The 12,323-nt window shown below is 45.2% G+C and overlaps 1 protein-coding gene across 1 annotated transcript in view; it reads right to left on the bottom strand.

Moving 5' to 3' along the window:
• Positions 1-12,323, bottom strand: part of GNPTAB (N-acetylglucosamine-1-phosphate transferase subunits alpha and beta) — a 134,704-nt gene that overhangs the window by 85,971 nt on the left and 36,410 nt on the right. The gene's annotated exons all lie outside the window — the stretch shown is intronic.

Below are 12,323 nucleotides of genomic sequence, written 5' to 3'. Positions count from 1 at the left end.
CCCCTGATCTGTCTGTCAACCACTTGTCATATGAAGCTTCAATAAAAGGATTTTTGGAAGTGCAGACGTCCAGAATTATTTCTTCACAACTCAAAAAAACACTCGTTACAACCAAGGTACACAGAATACCATTTCTGAATGCACAACACATCGAACCTTGAAGCAGATGGGCTACAACAGCAGAAGATGACACTGGGTGCCACTTCTGTCTGCTAAGAACAGGAAAGTGAGGCTACAATTCGAACAGGCTCTCCAAAATTGAATAGAAGATTGGAAAAAACATTGCCTGGTCTGATGAGTCTCGATTTCAGATGCAACATTCAGATGGTGGGTCAGAATTTGGCGTAAACATGAAAGCATGGATCCATCTTGCCTTGTATACATGGTTCAGGCTGGTGGTGGTGTAATGGTGTGGGGAATATTTTCTTGGCACACTTTGGGCCCCTTGGTACCAATTGCACATCCTTTAAACGCCACAGTCTACCTGAGTATTGTTGCTGACCATGTCCATCCCTTTTTGACTTCAGTGTACCCATCTTCTGATGGCTCCTTCCAGCAGGATAATGCACCATGTCACAAACCTCAAATCATCTCACCACTGGTTTCTTGAACATGACAATGAGTTCACTGTACTCCAATGGCCTCCACAGTCACCAGATCTCAATGCAATAGAGCACCTTAGGGATGTGGTGGAACGGGAGATTTGCATCATGGATGTGCAGCCGACAAATGTGCAGCAACTGCGTGATGCTATCATGTCAATATGGACCAAAATCTCTGAGGAACATTTCCAACACCTTGTTGAATCTATGCCACAAAGAATTAAGGCAGTTCTGAAGGCAAAAGGTGGTCCAACCCGGTACTAGCAAGGTGTACCTAATAAAGTGGCCGTGAGTGTATACAATCATATAAATAAACAAAACACCACACGAGCCAACAAAGAATCTTTCTTACTGGCCAATAAGAGCACTTACCACAGTGTTAGGCCAATAATAAAGTAAGAAATTGGAGAAAACAGCTTTCGATATTGTTAAAAGACTTCAGTATTTGTCCTAAGATTAGGAGCTTGGGCTTTACAAGCCCACACTAAAAATATATTATTACAGTATATTAATGAATGAAGAATTTAACTGCAACATTCATTTAGGGTAGCTGCTGTCTCCTGCAAATCGCACTGGGACTTGGCTATTAAACTGACAGCCAGTTCTAGGCAATCACACCTACAGCAGGGTGTGGAAGGTACTTGGAGCTTTACAAGGAAAAACCTTAAACACCCAGGACTTTAACTAGTAAATTAAATTAAGGGACTTTATCTGATTGAGGTGTTCCGATTACGATGTTACCACATTTATTTGTTTAATTTTTTGGCAGCTTAAAGCAGACCTTCAGTAATTTTTTCATCTTTCCGTCTATTAAATCTTCTGCTCTTGTTGTTTTAACTTTGGATAGTAAAAAAAAAAATTTCTGCCAGTAAATACCTAATACAGCCCACTTCCTCTTTGTCTGCTCATTAGCCTAGGGCTTTTGACATCATGCACAGCTCTCTCTCTCACTCTCGTAAGAGCTTTCCAGGAAGGGAGGGGGGACGACAGTCATAAGAGGGCCAATGAGAGCTGCAGAGCTGGAGGCGTGCCTCTGTGTAAATCCAGGAAGTGAACAGGTAGCAGCTTCAGCTGCCCACAGTTAAAATGGATGCAGCCAGACTCAGTAGAGGGAGATTTCTGCAGGATATTTGGCAAGTACAGAATCACAGTATATATAAAATAATCTGCAAAGTGGTTGGAGGGAAGCTTCAGAATGGCAAAAATGTTTTTATTACAAATTATGTGAGCAGACTGCAGTTCCTCTTTAAGCGGCAATTGGCTGTATAGTGAATCGAAAAGGTTCAAAAACAGAATATACTGGACATAAATGAAGGTGAAAACTTAATTATTTCCTCAGATAGTCTGTGCAGGCCCAGAGCAGCCTTCTAATTCTATAATGAAATGAGAATATGACCCGTTTCTTTAGAACACAGACTTGGCTGAGATTAATTCTTTCCCACGACAATAACATACCTAAAGCCCACTGTGTATTATACTTTAATAAAGTGGAGCTGTACAGCCCATGCTTATAAGAGAAATATTTGGTAGGAGGCTGATTTGGTTCCAATTGATGATGATGATGATGATGATGATGATAAGTCTCAGATTATAAACAGCCACAGATTTGTTTCCCTCAAACCTACCGAGAAGCCCACCCATCTACAGTACTTCTACTTAATTATACTCATTTGATGCCAATTGAGTTATGAAGATTTAACCACTTCCCGTCCAACATATGTATATAACAAAATTGATACCGATATTATTCGATCAAACAAGAACAAAAATTCTCCTCGTACGATCCCAGATCGTACAATTTTCCTTTAGTCAGTATAGTTGTCATCCAAAAATACAATACAAATACATTACAACACATGACATCACTTCCGATTTTTTTTTCTGTTGTATGAGAATTTTTGTGACATTAGTAACCTATTCAATTTCTACTCAGTACGATCTGTCGTCCGATTTTCTGATCGTGTGTACAGGGCATTAGGATGAGACCAGTGGCATCTGGTTCCTGGGACACATGTTGTTCCTCTCACTGTGTGACTTCAGAAACCGGAAGCAATGAGGATTTCATCACTTCCGGTTTTGGTCTCATGTTTACAAAGTATTACTGGCTTGTGAAAACATCAGATCATACAGATTTCTTTATTAGTCCATAAAGAGGATCTGTCATGGCCCATGCCATCACATGGGATGTTGTTCGTTCCTTGTGATAGCAACAAAGTTGCTAAAAAAAATAAAAATTACACGGTACATACACAACAAAAAAAGTAAAGCGTCCCTGTGCAAATGCAGAGAGAGCAAACATTTTAGCACCAGATTTCCTGTGTAACACTAAACTGGTAACCTGTAAAGCAGGGATATGCAATTATCGGACCCCCAGCTGTTGCAGAACTACAAGTCTCATGGGGCATAGCAAGACTGACAGCTACAAGCAGGACACTCGGAGGCAGAGGCATGATGGGACTTGTAGTTTTGCAACAGCTGGAGGTCCACCAATTGCATATCCCTGCTGTAAATGCTTTTAACCACTTAAGACCTGGACCATTATGCAGCTAAAGGACCAGGTCCCTTTTTGCGGTTCGGCACTGTGTCGCTTTAACTGACAATTGTGCGGTCGTGCGACGTGGCTCCCAAACAAAATTGGCGTCCTTTTTTCCCACAAATAGAGCTTTCTTTTGGTGGTATTTGATCACCTCTGCGGTTTTTATTTTTTGCGCTATAAACAAAAATAGAGCGTCAATTTTGAAAAAAATGCAATATTGTTTACTTTTTGCTATAATAAATATCCCCCAAAAATATATAGAATTTATTTTTCCCTCAGTTTAGAACGATAAGTATTCTTCTACATATTTTTGGTAAAAATTTTTTTTAAAAAAACGCAATAAGCCTTTATTGATTGGTTTGCGCAACATTTATAGCGTCTACAAAATAGGGGATAGCCTTTTTTGGCATTTTCCCCAAAAAATTTTTTACTACTAATGGTGGCAATCAGCGATTTTTATCGTGACTGCGACATTATGGCAGACATATCGGACACTTTTGACACATTTTTGGGACCAGTCATTTTTACAGTGATCAGTGCTATAAAAAGAGGGATTTTTAATACAGCTTACCTGTAAAATCCTTTTCTTGGAGTACATCACGGGACACAGAGCGGCATATTCATTACTATATGGGTTATATGGAGTACCTTCAGGTGATGGACACTGGCAATCTCAAACAGGAAGTGCCCCTCCCTATATAACCCCCTCCCATAGGAGGAGGAGTACCTCAGTTTTGTAGCAAGCAGTATGCCTCCCAAAATGGTCCCCATAAGAGGGGTGGGAGCTCTGTGTCCCGTGATGTACTCCAAGAAAAGGATTTTACAGGTAAGCTGTATTAAAAAATCCCTTTTTCTTTCTCGTACATCACGGAACACAGAGCGGCATATTCATTACTATGTGGGATGTCCCAAAGCAATGCTTACAATGAGGGGAGGGAGACATCTTCCCAAGACAAAAGGATTTAATTTAGAGATATACTTAAATCATAATAAATCCAACTTAGTTGAGAAAAAAATAATTTTAAATTTTACTCAAAAGGGAGCCCCCGGAATCCGAGGGTCTCAAACTGCAGCCTGCAGCACTGCCTGCCCAAAGGCTGTATCAGTATTCCTTCTTACGTCCAACTGGTAGAACTTTGTAAACGTGTGGACAGAAGACCAGGTTGCCGCCTTGCAAACTTGAGCCATAGAGATCTGGTGGTGTGCTGCCCAGGAGGCGCCCATGGCCCTAGTAGAATGAGCCTTTAATGATAACGGAGGAGGCAACCCTTTCAAGCCGTAGGCCTGAGTGATTAACTGTTTAATCCACCTCGAGATGGTGGATTTTGCAGCTGCCTGCCCCTTCTTGGGCCCATCCGGTAAAATGAACAACACATCTGTTTTCCGGATCTTCTCTGTAGCTTTAAGATAGGCCTTCATGGCCCTGACAATATCCAAGGTATGCAGCAACCCTTCCTTTCTGGAAGTAGGTTTAGGAAAGAAGGATGGTAATACCAAATCCTGGTTTAGATGAAAACTGGATATAACCTTTGGTAGGAAGGAAGGATGAGGGCGGAGAACGACCTTGTCCTTATGTAAAATAAGATATGGTTCCTTACAGGATAAGGCTGCCAGTTCCGATACTCTTCTGGCGGAAACTATGGTGACCAAAAATACTAACTTCCTTGTCAGTAAAACCAAAGGAATTTCAGCCAACGGCTCAAAAGGTTGTTTCTGTAAACTTGACAGAACAAGATTTAAATCCCACGGGCAAAGCGGGGATTTAACTGGAGGATTAATACGCAAGACCCCCTGCATGAAGGTCTTAACCAGCGAGTGGGTGGCCAGCGGCCGCTGAAACCATACTGACAAAGCTGAAATCTGTCCTTTGATTGTGCTTAATGCCAGTCCTTTATCCACTCCTAGCTGGAGAAAACTTAATACTCTATCGATGGCAAATTTGCGAGAAAGCCATCGCTTGGACTCACACCAGCCTACATAGGCCTTCCAGACCCTGTAATAAATCACCCTAGAGACCGGTTTCCTGGCTCGGATTAGGGTAGAGATTACTTTCTGAGACAGACCTCTACCCCTGAGAATCAGGGATTCAGCTTCCAGGCCGTCAAATTTAGATGCCGTAAGGCAGGGTGGAGGATCGGACCTTGCGATAGCAGGTCTGGCCGTAGAGGAAGAGTCCAAGGGTCTCCCACTACCATCTTCAGGATTAGTGAATACCATGCCCTTCTGGGCCATGCTGGAGCTACCAGGATAACTGGTATGTGCTCCACCCTGATCCTGCGCAGCAGGCGGGGTAGTAACTGGAGCGGGGGAAATGCATAAAGAAGTTTGAACTGATGCCAAGGGCAAACTAACGCATCGGTTCCGCAGGCCCTGGGATCCCTTGTGCGGGACATGAACCTGTCTAGCTTCTTGTTCAGTCTCGATGCCATGATATCCACGTCCGGCACTCCCCATTTCTGGCAGAGTGTCTGAAAGACCTGTGGATGCAGAGACCACTCCCCCGGCAACAGAGTCTGGCGACTTAAGAAGTCCGCCTGTAGGTTGTCCACTCCGGGAATGAATATAGCCGATATGCAGGGCACATGGGCTTCTGCCCACAAGAAAATCAAGCTCACTTCTTTCTGAGCGGCTTGACTCTTGGTTCCCCCTTGGTGATTTATATATGCCACCGCCGTGGCATTGTCCGATTGTACTCTCACCGGGAACCCCTGTAGTTTGGACGTCCAAGCCCTGAGGGCTAGTCGAGCAGCTCTGAGCTCCAAGATATTGATGGGCAACTGCTTCTCTGCCGCTGCCCAAGTGCCCTGGCGAGTGCAACCATCCAAAATTGCTCCCCAGCCCATCAGGCTGGCGTCTGTGGTTACTATCTTCCAGGTCACAGGACTGAAAGTTATTCCCTTCAGGAGATTCTGAGGGTTTAACCACCAAGATAGACTTTGCCGCACTCTTGGTGAGAGTGGCAAAGGAATTTCTGAGGCCTGAGGCCTCTTGCTCCATGCTGACAGGATGGCTGCCTGCAGGATGCGAGTGTGGCTCTGAGCGTACGGAACCGCCTCGAATGTGGCCACCATCTTGCCTAGTAGTCGCATACATAGGCGAACAGTTGGCCCTTTCTTTCTTAGAACTATTTGTATTAGCTCCTTGATGGCCTTGACCTTTAATAGGGGTAGGAACACCTTTTGTTGTTCTGTATCCAATCTCATGCCGAGATATTCCAGCTGCCTTGTGGGCAGGAATGCTGACTTGTCTCGATTTAGGACCCAGCCGAACCTCTCGAGGTACTGAACCGTGAGGGCCACTGCTCGTTCCAGGCCAGGAGACGAGTGGTCTACGACCAAGAGGTCGTCCAGGTAAGCCAGGACCGTGACCCCTTGGGTCCTTAGATTGGCTAGGATTGGGCTAGGACCTTCGTGAATACCCGGGGGGCCGTAGCCAACCCGAAGGGGAGCGCCACAAATTGGAAATGACGCTGAGCCACCGCGAAGCGTAGAAATACTTGATGTGGCTGAAAAATTGGCACATGAAGGTAAGCATCTTTTATGTCTATGGACGCCATGAAGTCTTCCTTCTGGAGCACGGCGACAGCTGACCGAATAGTTTCCATCCGGAATGAGCGGACCTTTAGGTACGCATTTACTCCCTTTAAGTCCAAGATTGGCCTGACATCGCCGTTGGGCTTTGGGATAATAAACAGGTTGGAGTAGAACCCCAATCCCTGTTCCCGGACTGGTACTTCTACTATCACCTTCTGGCATAGCAGATGATTCAATGCCGCCATCAATGCGGCTCTTTTCACAGGGTCGCCTGGTACTCTTGACTCCTGGTAAAGAGGAGGAGGGAATTTTAGAAATTCTAGTTTGTAGCCCGTGGTCACGGAAGACCGTACCCAGCAGTCGGGAATGCTGGCCTCCCAAACCTCTGCAAAGAGACGCAGCCTTCCCCCCACCATCGTGGGTGGGGGCGCCCCTTCATAAGGCCGACTTGGGGGCTGGCTTCGCAGGCTTGCGGTACCACTGCTTCTTGCCCCCCGTGGCTTGGCCCTGCGGCTTATTGTTAAAACCTGATCTTGCAGGAGGCCGTCGATACTGCTTGGTATTAGAGGGCCCCTTCCCCCGGGGAGGGCTGGCGCTTAAATGCGGGCCCTCGGGCCTTCTTCTTGACTGGCAAGAGAGTGCTTTTGCCGCTTGATATAGTCTGAATATATCTATCCAGATCTTCTCCGAAGAGACGTCCTCCATGGAAGGGAAACCCTACCAGGAGTTTTTTGCACGGGGGCTCAGCCTCCCAATTCTTCAACCATAAGAGCCTTCTCATATGGATTAGAAATAAGGATAAACGTGACGCCTGCTGGATGGAGTCCTTGATAGCATCCACCGTAAAGCGTATAGCCCTGGGTATATCTGAAAATTCCTCTGCCTGTTGGGCAGGGATCAGTTTAAGCATTTGCTTAGTCTTATCTGATAATGCTTGGGCAACTCCAATAGCAGCCACAGCGGGCTGAACTATCGCCCCTGCTGAAGTAAAGGAGGCCTTAAGTAATGTTTCCAAGCGTTTATCAACCGGATCCTTAAACACCTGTAAGTTTTCTACAGGGCAAGTTAAAGATCTGTTCACACAGGAGATGGCTGCGTCCACCGCCGGGGGCGCCCACCTTTTGGAGAATTTCTCCTCCATAGGATATAAAACAGAGAATTTTTTAGGTGGTAAAAAGACTATCTGGCTTGATCCAATCCTGAAATATGACATCCTCGAGTAGAGGATGGACCGGAAAAACTGCGTTGCTTTGAGGCGCTCTTAATGAGCCTAAAGCTGAAACCGCCGATACTTGAGGTTCTGGTATGGGTAACTTAAATGCCTCATGGACCATGTCCGTTAAAGCTTGAACCCACAAACTTTCCCCTTGGGAGGTTGAACTAGACTCCTCAGTATCCGGATCCTCGATCTCTGAACCACCCTGGTCCAAAACGTCAGGATTATCCAATTCCCCTAGGGAAAGGATCTCTGAGTCTGAGGGTTCCTGCTCGGGTGACGGAGACCTAGTCCGCTTTCTACCCGATATAGCCTTAGCTATTCTTTTTGCCATTCTTTTCTCTAGTTCTCCTAAAGAAACAGCAAGCACCCTCTCAGTGACAAAGCCGGGGTTGGACTGAACTGGACCAGCCCCAGCACCAGATCCCCCAGGTCCCATCAGGGCGTGCCCTGATATGTCCTGTGGGGAGAGCAGCGGCATAGCCGTGTCTGAGCCCTCGGATTTTGCGGGGGAATCCCCACCCTTTGTACCCTCTGACCCAGAAGCCATGGTACAATACCGAGGCACACCTGCTATTACCCAGCCACAGACGTAGCTAAGGGGATCTGCCGGTTTGGGAACGATAGAGACTAACGCCCAAACTGAGAAGGGAGATCAGAAGTACTTTCCCTTTTTCTTCTTTTTTTTTTTTTTATATCTTTTTTTTTTTTTTTTTTTGAAGAGGAAAAGAAAAATACTCCGTCTCCTAATAAGTATTGCCAATAGCCATCTGCTGAAAAAAAGGAAAAGGAAACCTATCTGTAGGTTTGACAGTCTATTCCGCCACTGGGTGCCTCAGCGAGCTCCGCTCTGCGTCCTCCTCCTCTGTAACTCAGGAAGACACTGAGCTTTTGGCAGCTACTGGAAGGGCCTCCCCTTCCTATATGTAAATCGCCGCCCACAGGGATGCGCCCCCACCCCAGCCAATGGCGCGAAAAACGTTCATATCTCGGGCACGCGCGCGCCCGTCGGCGGGGGCCATCGCACATGGAGGACGGAGCGGCGCAGCACCCAGGCAGGTAAGCCCTCAGGTAGGCCACAGACCTCCTCTTAGCATGGGAAACACGGCTCCTGTATTTCACAGAGATCCCACACCTAGCGCAGCAGACCCAGCTAAACAACACTTACCAGGGAGGACACCTATCACTGGGGGAAAAAGATTTGAATCATCCTGTCTCTGACCATAGACATAGTGATTCCTTGCCAATGCAGAGCATACCCAGGCATGACCCCCTGTGCACCTCCCTCCAGGGAATCTGCTAAGAACCAGATTCCCGCAGGCTCCCCAATACTTACCTGCTCCATGCCGCAGGACTTTTGCACAGCAAGAGGTCCAATCTTCCCCCATCTCCGTGGGTGGCGTCTAGACCTTCAGGCCCTGGGTTCCTATGAAGGAGCCACTGTCCTGGGCCCATATAGCACCCTGGCAAACAGGAGCTTTAGATGCCCAAGGTTCTAAGTCCTGGGCCCAGGGTCCAGCTCTCTAAAAAGAGAAGCGTTATGGGCAAACCCCATGGCTTTGGGGTCCGGATACTGTCCACTTTAGCACTGAGGCCGTTGGACAGATCCGGTTAGCCTGCCTTGATCCCAAGGATGTGGAGGCAAAGCTAAACCATGACCAACACCTAAGACACTGGCGAAAAAACTGAGGTACTCCTCCTATGGGAGGGGGTTATATAGGGAGGGGCACTTCCTGTTTGAGATTGCCAGTGTCCATCACCTGAAGGTACTCCATATAACCCACATAGTAATGAATATGCCGCTCTGTGTCCCGTGATGTACGAGAAAGAAATGCACTGATTACTGTGAAAATGACAATGGCAGTGAAGGGGTTAACCAGTAGGGGACGCTGTAGTTAAATGTGCCCTAGTGTATGATTCTTACTGTAGGGGGGCGTGGCTGGGCGTGTGACGTCACTGATCGTCGTTCCATATGACAGGGAACAGACGATCACTGACAAGCTGTTCTTCAGCTCTGGTCCCGCGGGCATGGTCACGGAGCTTCGGACGGCTGGGTTCTTAAAGGGGACGTACCTGTACGCCCTTGTGCCCAGCCGTGCCATTTTGTCGACGTATATCATCTTGCGGCAGTCCACAAGTGGTTAAAGTATCACCTATGGAGATTTTTAGGCACCATAGTTTGACACTATACAGCGGGCAGACACAATTTTAAAGCGTGACATGTTTGGCATCTATTTGCTCAGAGTAACATCATCTTTATATTTTACCAAACAATTTGGTATTATATTAAGTTTTTTGTGCATGAACATTCATTAAAGTATACTATTCCCCCCAAAAAATGTGTTTGAAAAAACACTGCGCAAATATCATGTGACATAAAAATATGCAAACACCTACCATTTTATTCGCTGCTTAAAAATACATATTGTTTGTGGTTATAATTAGTTTCCTAGGGGAAAATTATGTTTTTTTAGGAAAAGAATTGGCCTGGGCTGGAATTGGTTAAACCATCTTATTAAGCTTAGTGGACCAAGAGGCCCTGGCTCCTTTTTCCACCTGCTCCAGTCCTGCCCATAGAAACAACTTATATACAGTATATTTTTGCAGGACAGCATGGCTTCCCTGGTGCAATAAGACCCTTGGCCATGACTGCTGGGTCTTTAACATTTATCCATGTGCCATTTTGCATGGAGGTATTGTATTGTTCACTGCCAAGAAGCTCATAGCTAAGGTGTGGATCCAAGCTTGTGTGCCTACCTTACAACAATAGAAATCGGAGATTCATGGAACACTCCTGTATTAGAAAACAATCTAGGACCACAAAGGTTTCTCAAAAACATTTCAGAAGATTTGGGCCGGCAGAATTGCTGTCCATTACACGCAGTGTTTTTTTTACTTGATTCTTTACCAGTGGCTCCTACTTGTTTAGGTCTGATGTACTCAGGTTGCAGAATCATATACTCGTTTGTGATCTGTTATGTCTAAGGATATTGCTCAAACAATATCACTAGATTTGAGATAGCACACAATTTAGGTTCATAGTTTCTCTACCAATTATACTTACCGTATATACTCGAGTATAAGCCAAGTTTTTCAGCACATTTTTTTTGCTCTGAAAATGCCCCCCTCGGCTTATACTCGAATCAACTTTTTGCGCCTGATCTCCCGGACTTTGCAGACCCGGTACTGGATGGGAATAGGTCCCCTGGACCCGGCACTTGGCACACATGTAGCCCAATTTCTCCTCTACAAGTGTAGAGAGTTTGTTGTCTGGGGGACCTACGGCTGGGAGCAACGATTTTTCAAAGCCGGCACCCCTTCCATAGACTGCCATGTTCAACGTCAGTCTAGTCATGGACACAGTGAGGCATGGGCACAGTGAGGCTTATACTCAAGTCAATACGTTTTCCCATTTTTTTGTGGTAAAATTAGGTGCCTTGGCTTATACTCGAGTATATACGGTATTTATTGACATGTCAAATCGCATGTCAAAATGCAGCAGTGTGAACCAGGGCTTCATTGGTCTTCAGGAGTTTGATAACTTGACAATTGTCTATGTAATACACTCCTTCTGTGCATGCTTTATTGCAGAGACCTTGTTATCTATGACTGAATATGTACAACATAAGTGTGTGTCTTTGTCAGCATTGATGTTGTTACTTTAAGCACATTTTAATACTAATAAGAACCTTTTAGGATTAAAATAAAAATAAAAAACAAAATCAGAAGTTCATCTAAAGTACTGTGAGATAGAGCGCTGACTTATAACAGAAGGCAATTACCAAAGTTAGTCAGGTTGTAAAAAAAAAAAAAAAAAGACACAAATCCATCAAGAGAAAATAAATAGATGAAATAAATATACAGAATCCTATACCCACAATTGATCAATAGGAGGGCAACAAAAACCCTATAAGTGCCAATTCACACTGATGCAGTGCGGAATTTGCAGCGATTCCTGCAATTCCACATCACAATCACATTCCACTCATTGGAAACTCCAACTCTAACTTACATTAACGACACCCCAAAAACGGTTCACAAAATGCAGTGTGATTGACTGAATCGTATTGTATGGGTGTGGACAACCATACGATCCGATTGCAGTGCGTCCAAAGAAAGGTGCATACACCTTTTTTGTGTGGGTTTGGTGAGATTTGAGTCAAACAAAATGAATGGGCTCAAATAGCACAAAAAAAAAAAAAAAAAAAAAAAAAAAAAAAATCGCATGTGATTTGAACAGGAATGCAGTGCGATTCCTGTCCGAACCGCATGTGTTTCCCCGCACCACATCAGTGTGAACTGGGATGAAAGCATGAGCCAACTTGCTCCAGCAGGGGAAACATAAGTATAACATGTTTGTTATTTTAATAAAAAAAATGTGCAGTTACAAGCACGTTACCATTTCTGTGTTATCAAGCTCCTGCTTTTACCTTATT

This window comes from Rana temporaria, chromosome 3 (genome assembly GCF_905171775.1).
Source record: "Rana temporaria chromosome 3, aRanTem1.1, whole genome shotgun sequence".
Taxonomy (NCBI): domain Eukaryota; kingdom Metazoa; phylum Chordata; class Amphibia; order Anura; family Ranidae; genus Rana; species Rana temporaria.
This window is presented reverse-complemented; position numbering and strand designations above follow the sequence as displayed.